Source organism: Xenopus tropicalis, chromosome 7 (assembly GCF_000004195.4).
Source record: "Xenopus tropicalis strain Nigerian chromosome 7, UCB_Xtro_10.0, whole genome shotgun sequence".
Lineage (NCBI taxonomy): Eukaryota > Metazoa > Chordata > Amphibia > Anura > Pipidae > Xenopus > Xenopus tropicalis.
In genome coordinates, this window is record NC_030683.2 from 114,932,764 (window position 1) to 114,948,965 (window position 16,202).

A 16,202-nucleotide genomic window follows, 5' to 3' on the forward strand; every position below is an offset into this window, starting at 1 on the left:
TCCCATAAATCATAAGTAGGCACAAGGTCTAGGTGTATGAAAAATATACATACATAATATACATTAGTAGGCACAGCACATAACTGTGTTGAAATTTCATGACAATATTTATAGACCCCGGGGTCAAGGGCTATTTGCTGTATAGTGTTAACACACTGTAAAGCACCTGCATCTGTGTCCTTAAATCCCAAAATCCCATTGTAGCAAATGATTACATACAGAAACAGATTTCTGTGATCGGTACTAAGGGATAAGGGGGCCTACACACCAGCGTTTATTTGTGCATGGGCTGCGTGTTTGAGCTGCAGGTTTAAGCCTATGGGGTACTTGATTTTATTTTATCCTATAAGTGTCACTTCATGACACTCTTGAAGCTATTCGTTGCTTCTCCACTATGTGCATCCGGGTGCTCACTCCATGGAATTTCCCACTTCAATCAATCACAAAAGAAATTGCGTTTTTTATTCAGTAGGCCCTTTTAGATGCCACTCCTTACATGGAGTCTGCAAGGGGCTACTGAATAAAAAGTGCAATTTCTTTAACCGGAGCGCCCTCCTTGTATCTTTTGTGATCCATCTTATTCTGCCTGGTTGTACCCATGAGCTTTCAGGTCTGCCTTTAAAAGGAGAAGGAAAGTCATTTTGGCAATTTACTGCCGATAGATTTGCTACATTAGTGCCACCTAGAACCCTATATTTATTCTGCTTAAAGCTTTACCATACCTGAGTAAAGCTTTCTCTGTTTGTTTAAGATAGCAGCTGCCATTTTAGCTTGGTCTTTGTAGTTTCCTGCTGCAGCCCTAGCAGTTGGTAGCATAGATTACACATTCCTAAGGGAGGGGAGGGAGTTTCATGAATTTTTATGGGAGAGGGGAGCAGGAGAGAGCTGAGCAGACTCTGTCCCCAAGAATGAAGGATGTTTCTGAGAGAGGAAGTCTGATACCCAAGAACATGTTTACAAAAAAGGAGACAAGAAATCCTGTATTTCTTTTGATAGAGGACTGTGAGTGCTTATGGCTGTATTTACATAGACCTTTCTGACAAAGCTTACTTAGTTTTTGCTTTCCTTCTCCTTTAAGCGCAGTCATGTTCCATTGCCCAATAAGTTGCATTTCTATGCATTAGACTCCCACGTACATGCCCTCACTGTCTGATTAAACCCAAGTTTTACTTCTCAGTCCTGTTCTCTTGTTTCTCTTTCCTAACATTCCAAGCATCATTTTCCCGGTTCCCTCGAGAAAGTGATTGTGATGGATTCTTTAAAACCATCTGCTCTGCTTGTTAGGTTCTTAATTAACAAGTAATTACCCGCTTAATATTCACAGCGTTGACTGCAAAAGCCCCGTCCGGAAATGTCACATGAAAAGGGGAGGGTTAAACTTGTGACAGCCGACTCATCTTCGCCATCTGAGTTTGTTTTGCCACAGGGTGCCCCGCGAGGTCACGAAAGAATCCGGAAAACAATGATTTTGCTTGAGCGGCGGGAAACAGGTGAGCGTGGCCTCTGCGGAGCTTAATGAAGATGCCGAGCCAATTCTCAAGTCAACATAATAAACGGCTGGCGCACTCCAGTTGTTAATAGTGCCTGGCAGGGATTTTGCTTTTTGCAGTTTGGAGAAATACAAGTGTCTAATTAGATTGCCTTTGAGAGGATTGTGCAATCTGAAACTTTCACGCGGAAGGCAACTTGGCTTGTTTACATGTCATTTGCTGGAAATCTTTCCGCAAGGCATATTTCTTAACTGACAAAATATTGATACAGCGGGAAGATAAGGTTTGAGGTTAAGCCCGCTATGCAACAAACATCAACATAATAAGATGCCCCATTATAGTTGTGACCCGAGATGCTCTATTTTGTTACGTGACTTTGAAATAACACTTTCCATTCATTGTATTGTTTCCAGGTTAATTTTCGAGTCAGTGTAGGTAAGTATTATGAAGATCTGCAGTAGAGCTAAAGCAGGGGTCCCCAACCAAATGGAAAAAGTGTTGGGGAGCAACACAAGCATGAAAAATGTTCCAAGGGTGCAGAATAAGTGTCATGCTTGGCTATTTGGAAGACCCTTGGTGGAATGGTAACCTACAGGAGGTTCTGTTTGGCATGGCACCAGATTTTTATGCAACCAAAACTTGTCTCCAAGCCAGGAATTCAAAAATAAACACCTGCCTTAAAGAATAAGTAAACCTTTATTTTCTATCAGGTAAATAACTCTAAACAGCCTCCAGAATGACCTACCTTTGTCCCAGCATTCTGTCTGACCTGGTTCCACAGTTAGAAGCTGATTGTTTCCTTTCCTTCCTTGTGCAGAGTGAAGCCCCACCCCCATTTCCTGTTCAGGTCTCTCATAAAAAAACCCTGCTAATGCACAGACTGGCTCCTGCTGCCTCCAGGCATGCCCAGAAGGCTCTTCAGGTCGACTACAGGTAGTCGAATTGAAGAGAGAACTGAACAGGAAGTGGGGGCGGCGCTTCACATTGCACAAGGAAGCAAAGGAAATGATCAACTTCTAACTGAGGAACCAGGTCAGAGAGAATGCTGGGACAAAGGTAGGTAATTCTGGAGGCTGTTAAGAGTAATTTTATTGATAAAGAATAAGTAAACCTTTTTTTTTTTTCTAAGGCCACTGGGAGCAACACCCAAGTGGTTGGTGAGCAACATGTTGCTCCCGAGCCACTGATCGGGGATCACTGATCTAAAGGAAAACCGTCAATATTTGCTCAAGGAAGACATGTTGGAATCTACTAAAAAGTCCTTCTTTGGGCCAAGCATTGTCAAGGCTAATGTAGGGTGCAATATACCAAACTCAGCTTTAGACCTTTAGTGTAAAGAAAGGTAATTGCCACATAAATTGGTCATTTTGACCAATTTCTTGAATGATTTGTTTCCCTGACCCTACAGACAGGTAAGTTTGCCACTTTATCCCTAGGCAGAACAGCCCATTCCCTCTCAGCATAGATCAGTTGCACTGATTCATGCCATAGGGTTGCTTATGTCAATTATGTCCATTGTGCATGGGTTACATAAATGGCACATAAGCAGTTACTAGAATAAAGAGGAGGAAGTTCTATGCTTATTTCCAACATGGAATCTGAGCTTTCCGCAGTAGGTATTTTTTTTATTAATAATTATAATAATAAAAGAGACATCAATGGGGAGATTCCATACTGGTAAAGTGAGCTTGGAGGCAGTTAGGAATGGAAGTATGAAAAAACAACTAAGATATAAAGAAGAACTAAAGCTTAATAAAAAAGGTGGCTAAACTATTGCACATAATTCTGTATCAGCTTACTTTAACCCTATAAGAACCATGAGATGTAGCACCTACAGAACCCAAATAAATTGACCATAGTGCTAGCATCCTAGAACCTACTCTATGTAGACTTGTAGAAGCTGTCAACTTTGATTTATGCTTGTCAGGAAGTCCTTGGTTTACAACCTGGGGCCTGCTATGTACTGGCAGCTGCTCCCCTTGCTTGAGCCACAGGAGGCAGTGTGGTTTGAGCCTTGGATATTATAAATGACTTTGTCCCTGTCTGTGTTGCCTGGTAGCCACGCTCATGATCCAGCTGCAGGCCCAAGTAAGGGGGTATTTAAGCCTGCCTCTTCCAATGACCACTGCTGGATCATTAGCCCATCAGCTTTGTCCAAGCCCAAGCCCGGGCCAAGCTGTCTAGGTGCCCTAGGCACCCCGGCTGGCCCTCTCATCACCAAACCACCCCCTCCCATGTTCGCATGTGCCTGAGTAAAATTGACTGGGTGCATGCATGTGTGCTGACGCCGCAGGGGTGCAGGGAGGTAAAATGAGCAGAGAGTGGTGGGGGAACAAGGGCCTAGACTAGGGGCAGGCAGTAGAAGAGGTAAGTGCCTAGTACCCCCACCCTAGTGTTGCACCCTAGGCATTTGCCTCTTCTGCCTAACCATAGTTCCGACCCTGTCTAAGCCATTTGAGTGCCAATGTAACTGGAGGAGTCATGGCCATACTTAGTATTTTACTATTGAGTATAATTCTCATATATACCACTAGAACATTTTTTGGGGGAGCATTATTAGCAACCCAGGTGTCAGGGAGGTGTTATCCCTTTACCTTCCTATTGTTCAGCTGATTGGCTGTTGGAGCTCAGCAGTAAAGTTTGACTAAGGTTTATCAGAGCAAGAATTTGAAAAAGTTGCGCAAGAGTTCAAAAAAGTTGCGCAAGCGTAGAAAAATTCGGCGAAAATATGCTCAGAGCGTTCAGAGCGTTCGTGTCTTAATTAATCTGCCCCTAAGTGTAGGCAGTATAAATAGTTCCCTAGTCACATAGCAATAACAAGGTCTATAAAAGCCACCTGTGGTGCAGCAGCAAAGTAGGGCCCAGTTATGATGGTTTGGGATCAAGCTTCGAGACCCCCGGGATTAGCACGTTCTGCCTGTAGGTGCAACTTTGTAGGCTACCAGAAATGAGCACAAAGAGTTACATTCTTTAATACCAGTGCTACATCCCCCATATTGTGTGAGGGATCTCTGCCTCGGGCCTGCACTACTTGTGCGTCATTCAGTGCGAGGCAGCAGCAGGGACCCCAGGTGCAAGGTATACATTAAAGGAATTGCTGTTATGGTCAGAATGTGACCCGAAGCGGTCTGTCGCAGGAGGATTTAGATAAGGTCTCACTGTTGTTTTCATAGTCAGCTAATCTACAGCCTGTCCTATCCCAAGGAAAACTATACTCCCAAACAGTGTAGGTCCCTATAAAAATATATTGCATGAAAACAGCTCATATGTAAAAATAAACCAAAAATGCTTCTTTTTGTACTATGTGCCATTGGGTAATCCTAAAAGGAAAATTGCCATTTTATGTACTAAAGGCCACCCCCTGGGATCATAAGATTCAGAGTGGGTTCTCAACAAAAACACTTGTAGGGATCCATAGGGTTAACTAGTCCCTATGGCTTTAAACCTGCAGCTTCCTGGTTTTGTGCTGTTACTGGGCAAAGACCCATGTATCAGTTTTGAGTTCATATGTGTGATCAATCGCTGTGGATTTTGGCGCGCTTCTGTGAGACCTCGCGGGAAGTCACGCTTGTTGACGAGACTTCGCGGAGCGTCGGCCATTTTGTGACAGACCTCGGACCCAGATGCAAGCGAGACATGCTGCCTGATTGGGAGTTGGTAAGCGACTGCTACCACTGAGGACTGCAACCGGATTAGTTCCAGATGACCGCGGCTGCGGACTGGATTGCTGTGAGAGGGGGGTAAGCAAGCCATTTCCCCCGGATCTTACTGCGGCGGCGGAACACCCCAACTGTAGTGACTTTCCATAGACCCTGCTTTATCGTCCAAAGAGATGGCGGATAAAGGCCGGGAGGGTGGGAGAAATCTAAGGTGTGAGGTTATTACTGGATTTCCCACTGGTTGGTCACCCCTATGGACTCCTAAGGACAGAGACACTTAGGGGGATGACCATGTCTGTTGCCCATAAAGGTGGGACAGAAGTGGACTAAATAAAGTTGATGTTGGGTGGGGTGTGTTTTTAACAGTTGCATGCACCCACTGACTTTTTCTCCTTTACAGCCAAGCACAAGGTGGGGTTGTAAGTGGTTGAGAAATGGTAACATGTTTTTTCCGCAGGAACCATTGTACCTGGTATGCCTCAGGAGAGGGTACCTGAAGAGGATGTTTGGTACTGTGTGTTGCACTGATTCTTGCACTGTATATTATGCTTGAAATGTGTGTTTGAACCATTGCCGGGACGGAATGGGTTTTCCCCCGGGTGAATGTAGGGATCCATAGGGTTAGCTAGTCCCTATGGCTTTAAACCTGCAGCTTCCTGGTTTTGTACTGTTACTGGGCAAAGACCCATGTATCAGTTTTGAGTTCATATGTGTGATTATTGGTTAATAGGGAGACCACTCCCTTGGCACTCTGATATAGTGTTTAGCAGGGGGTGGGTCAGTCTCTTTGGCTGCCTGTGTCCTGAGAGAGAGGAGCATTGAGCCTGGAGGGAGAAGACTAGGCCTCCAGTAAAGCCATGTGCCCCAGAGTGTGGTCAGCCACTCTGGTGAAGTCGGGGACAGGGACCCCGTGAATGAGGACCAGTTAGATAGCAAGTTTTGTGGAGCACTTTCTAGGAGAGTGAGATAGTGAGGGAAGAGAGCACGAGCAGTTTGGCTCAGTGGAAAGTAGCTGTGGGAGTACCCTTCCAGACAGGCATTGTTGCCTTAGTGTAGGGCCACGGTTTAGACCTAGGAGGCAGGTAGTTTGAACCCTGATCCAAAGTTGCCGTGGGGCCTGAGGAGTGTGGTATCCAGCTGACTGTTTCACAGAGTGAGCAACTGAACCAGTGGCACTGATCCTGCCTGGCTCAAGTGGAGTTGGGAGGAGCGGGTGTGCCCCCTCTCTGTGCTGTCCTCAGAGAAAGCTATGCTAACTGATGTGTGAGTATATTGCATAACCCTGCAAGTTGCTTGTTGCTGAAAATAAACCAGTTCTACTGTTAAACTGCAAGAACCTTCTGGCGCCCATTTGTTATTCTGCACTGCACACAGCTACAGTGAGTTGTAGTTGCACTACACCATAGCTCCGTTTGGTTACTTCCACATAGCGAAGGCCCATCCTGAAGGACTGAGTCACGTGTACCCCATGCTCAAGGCCTATCTAGCCGTGCTGTTGGCTTGTTACAGCCAAGAAAGGGTTACACACTTTTAAATCTTATCATAAAACACAGCTTAAAAGAACACTTCATAATGTGCCTGGCCAGCCTACTATACACAATTCATTACAAATAGTGATGAGTGAATTTCTGCATTTCGCCATTGGCGAATTGTTTTGCAAAACTTCCATTAAAATTCGCTGCGGAAATATTTGTCGCGCGTATTTTTTTTTTGTCACGCGTCAAATTGGCAAGTCACGTCGAAAATTGGGCACGGGTGCGGCAAAAAAGCACGGGCGACAAAAAACAAAATAGATGCGGGCGACAAAACAAATAGACGCGGGCGACAAAACAAATAGACGCGGGCGACAAAACAAATAGACGCGGGCGACAAAAAAATTGCTCAACAAATGCGTCTCATGAATTTTTCGTCATTTCGTGAAGTTTCTTGCAGTTTCGCAAATTTTATGACGAAGCGAAATGGGACAGATTCTCTTATCACTAATTACAAACTCAAAGGTTAAAAATATAAATAACAATTCATACACTTTAAAAGATCATAGGAAATTCATACTATATTATTATTTTTAAAAAAACACAGTTGACGGAATCCATGTAGGTGGTTTAAAAAGGGCACAGTGTCCAAGCAAGGTGTAAAGCAGAACAACTCCGTAATCATGTGGTGTCTGTCCAGTCCAACTATATCCAATATCATATCAAATAGTAAAAATAGTCTAAATACTGGCGGTTGCAGCTCTACGACAAATAAGGGGCCATATTTCACCTGGTCATTAAAGCAGAAATTTTCACAATTCTTGGGCTTTATTTACCCTTTTGTCCCAGTCCCAACATTTGATCAGTCCCCCCAACTTGTCTCATAGTAAATCATTGTAAGTGTATCAATCTAGGCAATAGAATAACGAGCATTTACCCAAATTCAGTGTATTTTACAAATGTGCCCACCCTACATTGAGCAGATTGCTAATGGCTTTTCTTCTCAATGCCCAACATTCTGCTCCTTGGTGATATTGGCGCAACTGCCTGGGTAGAGTAAAGAGATAGGTCTGCTTCCTAAAGGACCACATTTTAAGCAGAGGTTCCACGCTTCTTGGGTTCCATTTGCCCTTTAGTGTCCAACATTACTAACTAAGTAAAACTACGTAAAAAGTACCAACTACGTAAAAAGTTTACCCACAAATAAATCAAAATGAATACATATACCACCATATGTAATAAAAGGCACTAAGGTAGCCCAGGAGCAGTAACCCATAGCAAACCCATGACCAGTAAATTCTACTTGCTGATTGGTTGCTGCGGGTTACTGCTCCTGGGCAAGCTTAGTGCCTTTTATTAAATAACCCCCCTGAAACTTTGAAAACCATTTCATGCTCCAATGTGTTTTGTAGACAGCACAACTCTACACTGTCTTCAAAGATTTGTAGTCCGTTGATCACAGATATGTAGGAAAATAAATCTGTACATACAGGGGCTTGGAATGAAATGGGAGAAATACTTGTGAGTCTATTAAAACAATGGAACCTTAACCAGGATTGTTAAACATAAAATAATTATCAAGAGGCACTGTAGGGCAAGAAGCAAGGAGAAGAACAATTCATGAAGGAGCGGAAGGTCCAGCATGGGAATGAAGATGTAACGATGGCAAGAAGAAGAACTTGTTGCACATAGCAGCAGTTTCAGGGTCCTGTTATTCATGGGACCTGAAATTCTAAAGACACCTAAAACCATAAAGAATTGGTGGATTTTATTAACACCTGTAACTTTACCTACCCCATTGGGTTGCTACTGTACCTGTCCTATAGGGGTTTCCCCTATAGGCACTGTAACTGTTAAAACCCTAGAACAGGGATCCCCAACCTTTCTTTACTCGTGAGCCACACTCATGTGAAAAGTGTTGGGGAGTCTCACAGGCATAAAAAAAGTTCTTTGGGGGTGCCAAATAAGGACTGTGATTGGCTATTTGGTAGCCCCATGGGGACTGCTGGCCTGCAGGAGGCTCTGCTTGGAGTAAAACTGTGTCTCTGGGCTTCCAAAACTTCCATAAATGTAAAAATATGCACCTATTTTGAAGCCACTGGAAGCAACATCAAAGGGGGTGGAAAGCAACATGTTGCCCCCGAGGCACTGGTTGGGGATCACTGCCCTAGAAAGTACTAGGTATGTCTCTCCCAGAATGCTCTATGAGACACAGAAGATATGTACTGTAGGAACAAGGCTACATGGGTGAAGGTCAGCAGTGGAAAGGGTTATACAGGTGGAGTTTCTAAGTATCTCATCTTCCCACAAAATGGTTTATTCTGTGGTATACAGTATGTCTTACTGGCACTTTACTTCAGGATAACTTAAATATCCTGAGATAGTGTAAATATGTCAGATCCTTTGGAAATGGAGGCATAGAATCCCGGGTAATGCAAATGCTCTTGTATTTCAAATGATTTAACCACAAGAGATACCAAGCCATAAGGAGGAGGATTGTTAGGAACATCCACTTACCTAGAGTACCCTACACCAGTCCTCAGAACTGTAACAATCAATTTTAAGGTTTTAGTGTAAAACCTGCAGATTATGGTAAATAAAATATCCCTGACCGGAATAACATACTCACTGGACAGGTGAAAAGAGATTATCACAAAGTCATATAAAACTGCCACATTCAGCAATTTTTGAGTCTGCGGCAGCCTTTCAAGGAGATGCGTGTGTCCTTTTCGTCCTCATCCATCATAGTTTGAAACCTACATTACTCAACTGACTAGGAATACAGTCTCCTGTACATGTATGATAAGGAGAAGATGACAGCAGACCTGTAAACCCAATGTCTAAATCTAATTTCATTTAGATTATTAGGCATTCGATCCCAACCAGCGACACCCTCCAGAACAAGGTAGGGTAGGGGTTGGATCTTAGAAGAGAAAATGCAGATATTTATACAGTATAAACAATTACTGGTAGACTTCTAGCTGAGGCTGCACTACACCAAATAGGTCATAGTCATCTGTAAGATCAAATAATCAACCTTTTCAGGTGCATTTCTAGTAGCCAGGGACTTGAGGTGCTCTCGCTACAGTAAATGGACCATTGACTTGGTGGATTCTATTTTGTTTAATAACTTCATTTGTATTACCAATACAACAAAAGAGAACAAAGTGATTCTGGATCCTGTATGGGCGGAAAGAGGGCATGACCGGAAGGCAATGGGGGTGGTTAAACGGGCATGTCAAGGAGAAGTAGAGCGAGGAGGTCAGGAGTATCCGAAGTGGGTAGTCAGTAGTTGCAGCACTTGGACGTGGTCCTGGGAAATAGTGAGTGAAGGGTGGAATGGACAGTGTATAATGGGGCAACTTAGCATGGGGCCCCCTGGTGGCAAAAGGGTAAATACCATCGAGTCATTGTATTGAGACTGATGGGTAAGTAATGTCATGAGGGTTGTAGTGTTATTGAGGAGCAACACACAGGACTGTATTCCCAGTACCATTTGCCCAAAGGAATTAGGTTAGGGCTAGCAATAGGTAGGGTTAAAAAAACAGGTCAGGCATGTTATGAATTTTATAATGTAATTTTGGTTGTAAAAATATGAATATTTATTTATTTTGGGAGAAGCTGTTTCAAGTCAAGGTTGCAGCTGGGGATAGAAGGTAAATGGTAAGTAAGGGTGCACTTTCCCTTCCCTCCTGGCCTTTCTCAGTCATGAAACTACAAAGACGCTTTCCTTTAGAAAGGGTTAGCACTACACCATTATTAAAATCACTTTGTTTGGAGTGAGTTATCTCAGCCGCTGCATTATTTAACACATCTCCCAATCTTGTTACAAGAAATCAAGGGCTTATCATCCAGATAGCACCGTAGCGAGACTCTGTGCCCAAAGTGCAAATTGGTTTCCTTATGTAGAAGCTCCCTGTACCCAACCTCTCCTGTTGTCTCCTTCACATTATCCAGCATTACTTCCTAATCACTCTGTGCCCATCTCAGCGGCAAAGAACAGTCGGTACAGAGTCTGCTGAATGCTATTTGTGTGTTTAAAGGTAAAATGTGAACATGCAGTTGTTTCTTTACTGCTTCTGTCAAAGGAAAAGCGATTTTAATAATGCACTCACAATCTTGAGACTTTTTTGTGGTGCTTCTCGTAGTTTTTCTAATTTATAGAACTTTTTGTAATGACCATAATATAGTTAAAATTGCTCGACTTTTTCGTGGTTTTCGTCCACAAAAAAGTTGTATTTTTCACACAGACTACAAAAATTTTGGAATTTATTCAAACTTTGGTATCGTGACTATCTTTTGGCCAGCTTAAAGTACAGTAGATTGCAATGTATGGACAAACAATCCCTCTTTTGGGTCTGGGGGGGAGGGCATTTCTTAGTAGCTGAATGCACAGAATGTCCTAATGTCCTATCTCTACATATTGATAATGGGTGAGTGCAGAGGATCTTTATATGTTGTTTATATGTATTTATAGGTTATTTATATGTATTTTGTGGTCACAGCCTCATTGCACCCCGCCTAATGGTTTACAATTTAGTGGTTGAGCACAACTTTCCCTTTTTCTTGTGTTATCTTTTGGCCAGGTTGGATCTGTACAGTGCCATTGAGTCCTATGCATTAAAGTTTCAAAGCTTTGTTTACGATCGCTCTGATCGGAAAACTTTCGGATGGCAACCACAATATTTTTGTACGACCAAAAATGTGCCATTTATGAGAATTAATTTCTACCACATTCAGCAGTTAAATTCAATTGTTTTCTGTGAATGTTAGAGTTCAGCAGCAGAGCTGATACCCTACACCAAGGGGTGGTCAATACGTCGATCGAGGTCCACCAGTCGATCCCCCATGGATTTGTGGTGGGCCGCGATGAAGCTGGGGATGCAGAAGTGCTGCGTGAATGCGTACGTATGCAACGCACCGTACGTACGCATTCATGCCGCACTTCCGCATCCCCAGTCATCAGTTGATCGCGGATGAAAAAGGTCTAGCCACCCCTGCCCTACACTAACACCCTACTGAGTTAGTAACTGAACCAGTTAAAATCACTGTGCAATGCAACAAATGGGTCCACTCACTCGCAAGTGGTAAAGGCCATTACCAAAATAGAATAAGTAGTAATAAGTCAGTCCCAATGTGTTGATGAATTCTAAAGCAGTCTTGTGTTCTTGGATCAACGGCAGATCATGTAGAAATTTTACATTTCTAGTGGTATTTCTTATAAATAAGTGACAGCCACAGTAACACATTATAATAAAGAGTACCTATCATGGCACCATGACATCTATAGGGTGGGAATACCTTTTTATAGCACCAGTACCCCCGTTTAAGAAGGTCCACCATTTTGAATGATAGAATGGGCATGGCTACCTTAAAAATGTCCCTCTATTACTAAAAGAAAATATTCAACATAAGAAGCAATCCCTCATATACTCTGTATTGATTGCCTAGTATATATCATTCAGCAATGCAGCCTGTGCCCTTTTGGTACATGCCAAGGCAATGCAGGCGCATATTCTGTTGAGTCAAGATTACTAGAAGAGAAAATGTCAGCATGTTGTATTGTCCTTTCTAAATTACTTTTGTAATATTCATGTTACCTTTTCCCGTGCACTGTTATATGCTTCTTAGCTCTTAACCCAGAGATCACTATGTTAATGCGTTTTAATTTATTTTTTTGTAGCAATTAATTAGAATTACTCTGTCGGTGCGAGAGGCGGTACTGACAGCATATTAAAGGTCATCAAATGCTGAAGTCTTTAGATAAATGTACACATGTTGAACAAATAATCCTAAAATGACACGGTCACACACATCTTTCACCATCAGAACAGCTACAAGGGGATCATTTATGAAATATTAAATTGTATTTTTATAAACCATCATTTGCGAAAAGTCATATTCAAACCTTTGCAAAGTGAAGTTGGCATTTGTTGCTAAACAAGAATGTATTAATCAAAGAGTTTGAATCTAGAATTGCCCAAAACATGAATGCCCAATTTCTGGAAATATGGGCCATGTGGGAATTAGCAGGACCAAAATGATTGGCCCTACTGCTACCCAACCCGGGGACACACCCAACTCAGTGAAACATCAACCGGCTCAGCCTTTCCCACTTGGACAAAGATCTACTATGACCATTAAATCAAGGCCACATAATAACAACCATGTCCATATAAACAGCCCCCGGGACACTGGAACCCGAACCACACAACCTTTCATCCACAAATCTATGGAATATCCAATGAGACTATGCCAACCACTGATACTATCCCCCCTTACTGAGGTTACATATATGCTATGTTTATGTATATTTTATCATTTCTTTTTTCTTTACTCTTTACAAAAAAAACCCCAAGAATGTAATAATAAATGCAAAAGGAGCAGAACTAGGGGTAGGAAGAAGAGGCATGTTCCTTGGGCACAATGATGTTGGGGTGGGAGGGGATGGGCTTGCTAGGCACATAATTTTTCTGTTGCCTAGTCTGGGACTTTGTTTACTCATTGTTTACCTAGCCCAGATCTCCCAAAGCTCCCCAACTTTTTTTTACCTGTGATTCACATTCAAATATCAAAAAAGTTCACAACCTTGAAAAAAGTTCAAATATGTGCTGTGATTGTCTATTGGGTAGCCCCTATGTAGCCTGGTAACCTACAGGAGGCCAGAAATTCAAAAATAAGATCTTGCACTGAGGACCACTGTGAGCAACATGTTGCCAGCTAGTCACTGATTGGGGATCTAGCCCCTGTAGGCAATGAGCGTAGTTGCACTCTTTCGTACATGTGTATGCATGCACTCTTCCATGTTTGAGCGTTAACACTCCTTTGCGCATACACGTGGGAAAGGGGAGAGCAACGTAACTGGCCAGGTTGCCTAGGGTGCCCAGCCGGCTTGGCCCAGGCACACGCTGGGTGGGACAGGGATGGGGAGCAACATGTTGCTCGCGAGTCATTGGTTGGGGACCACTGCCATATGGCAACTCTTTGGACTTTTGAATTAAGAGCTGTTTTCATTAAGCACTGTCTGCAGTTCTTAAAATATATGGACAGGAGGACAGGAAGGACACAGGAAGGTATGGCATTTACAGTTTTGGTAAATGGCTGAACTGAGATGGGAAGCCAGGATAACGTGGAAGTGAAGTTTAATAAACAAGATATAATGACACAATAGCTTACGCTGCATGGAAGGAACAAAATGAACATACAGGCCAACATCAGTGGCAGTGATAAACAGAAGGTTGAGATAGAGTAATTGGGCCAGTAGTCGGGACAGGCAGCAGATAAGCACAGTCAAGTAATCAGACAGTAGTTGGGACAGGCAACTGGCAAATATAGTCAAGGAACCGGGGACATAGAACCAGGCAGGGACTCAGGAACTAGGAACACTTGAATGCACACAGGCAGGATCACAGCAAGTAGTTTAATGACCAAGCACTGAGCAATGGCCAGAGGCAGGCTTATAAAAGGGGCTAATGAGGTGGGCGGAGGAAAGGCAACAGATGGAAGGAATATTAAAAGTACATTAATGAAACAGTAACACCACATTTTTTAATACTTAATTCCTTACCTATCATTACAACTCTTTTGGGGGGAATTAAATGGCACCTACTACAATGATTTTGCTTCCTGCTCTTGTTTTTAAAAAGTGGCTCAGTTGGTTAGTATGTATGTATGTATAACTTTATTTATAAAGCGCCACAAGGGTAAGCAGCGCTGTACAATCTTACAATATGCACAATTACACACAGGGAGGACAAGTGTTATAATAAATACAATAAATAACTATAAATACACAGGGAATAAGTGCCATGTGGTATGAGACACAGTAGGAAGGAGGTCCCTGCCCCGTAGAGCTTACAATCTAAGTACAACAGCAGACAGCGCACAGTCCTGGTTTCTAATCCAAACAGATCCTGACATATGGCAAATGAGCGCCTACATAAATACCCCAACGCCTGCAGTTTTAATCAAACAGGAGCCCTGGGCTGGGTAACAGGTAAGAGATTATAGTCACTTGGGGATGGTGCCTAAGAGATAGATAGACCAGTTTCCCCTGTTATTATATCTTTCCTTTTCCTTTAAAATTCAAACAAATTTTTAACCTTGTCTTTTTCATTTACTTCATTCTTCATCTTTTTCCAATGGGGAAGGGGTACAAGTGGGAATGAAGTTTTTAAACATGTCAGAGAGGAGGAAGAAGTTCTCATTTAATGCAGGATTGCTGTGCATTTTAATCATGGTGACTCCACAGTATGCATATTTCATGAGTGTCCTGGAGAGAGTAGTAGGTCTAGTCTATTTCCTGTAATTCGTGTAGCTTTGCCCAAAAGCTTTCTCAGTAAATTTAACAAAAGTCTCATTTATTCTTAGATCTTGAAAACTTAACTTGCTATGGATTTTATATGGAAAAGTCTTATTTTGAACATAATTTGTACATGCATTTGTGTTGTCCAGAATAAGCTTTATCATATAGTTTCTGCAAAGCATTTGAGAAATGAGTTCCAGTTTAGTTTACATTAGTTTTTCATGCAATTTCTAATTCCTTTTCATTCTTTCCGTTCAGACAGATTGGATAGGGAACAAGCCAGGACCACTCTACATTATCTATCATCACCCAAGCTTGTCCAATACAATATACTGTATATATACATATATTGTTATACCACTGTAATGTAGGTTACAGTGTCACTTTGAATGGGTTCTACAAAGGTATATGCATCGCCTGTGGGAAACTTTGCAGGACTTTGGAAAACACGTGTGACTAAACCAATGGGTAACTAATCTCCCCATGGGCAGTTTGTTCTGCTGTATGTTTTTTTGCCTTCCCCAAGATTAACCTATAGTATCATTATTGACATCGTCTTGGGCACTTCTGATAATAACACAGTCATTTTTTTGGCATGCGGCTGTAGAACTGGATCACACTCTCATTCCTTTGCTGCTTCCTTGGTTCTTATGTCAATCCAGATGCTCTGAAACCTCTTTGCTTATTGATAGATACTGGAGACACACAAGGATGGCAACCACACCCACAGGCAGCAAAGCAGGACACCCTTTCTCTATGGCTGGAACTCAAGGCTTTTCCCAAGCCTAGCACACCACAGCCTTTCACAGGGGGATCCAGTCAGTGTTACTGGCAGCTCTTTTACTTTCTCTGCTTCTCTGAATCTGACTACTGCAGCAGGGGTTCCTTTATGAGCAATGCTGCCCACCCCGTAGGTTTGGCTCCAAAACTCCCTCTCTGGGTCCTCCTCTTGTCCTAGAGGGGCACTGGGGCTCCCAGTTTACTCTCCAGCCTGCAACAGGGCTGGATGATGATACAGACAGAAAAACAGGGTAAAGGGTTCTCTGATCCCCTACACAATGCTTTGCTGGGTATTCCAGTTCTAGCATTTTTCTAGTTCCCAGCTGCTTTGCAACTTCTTGCAGGCCTGAAACTGGTGTTCAGCTTCGTTTAGGAGACCATGGTCAGAGGGTAAGAGAGAGAATCAGCTCTACCTCCCCGCAATGCTTTACAATGATTATAGTCATTAAAGGGGTATTTGGCAGTCCATTTAATTTGTCCTTTGCCATAACAGTGG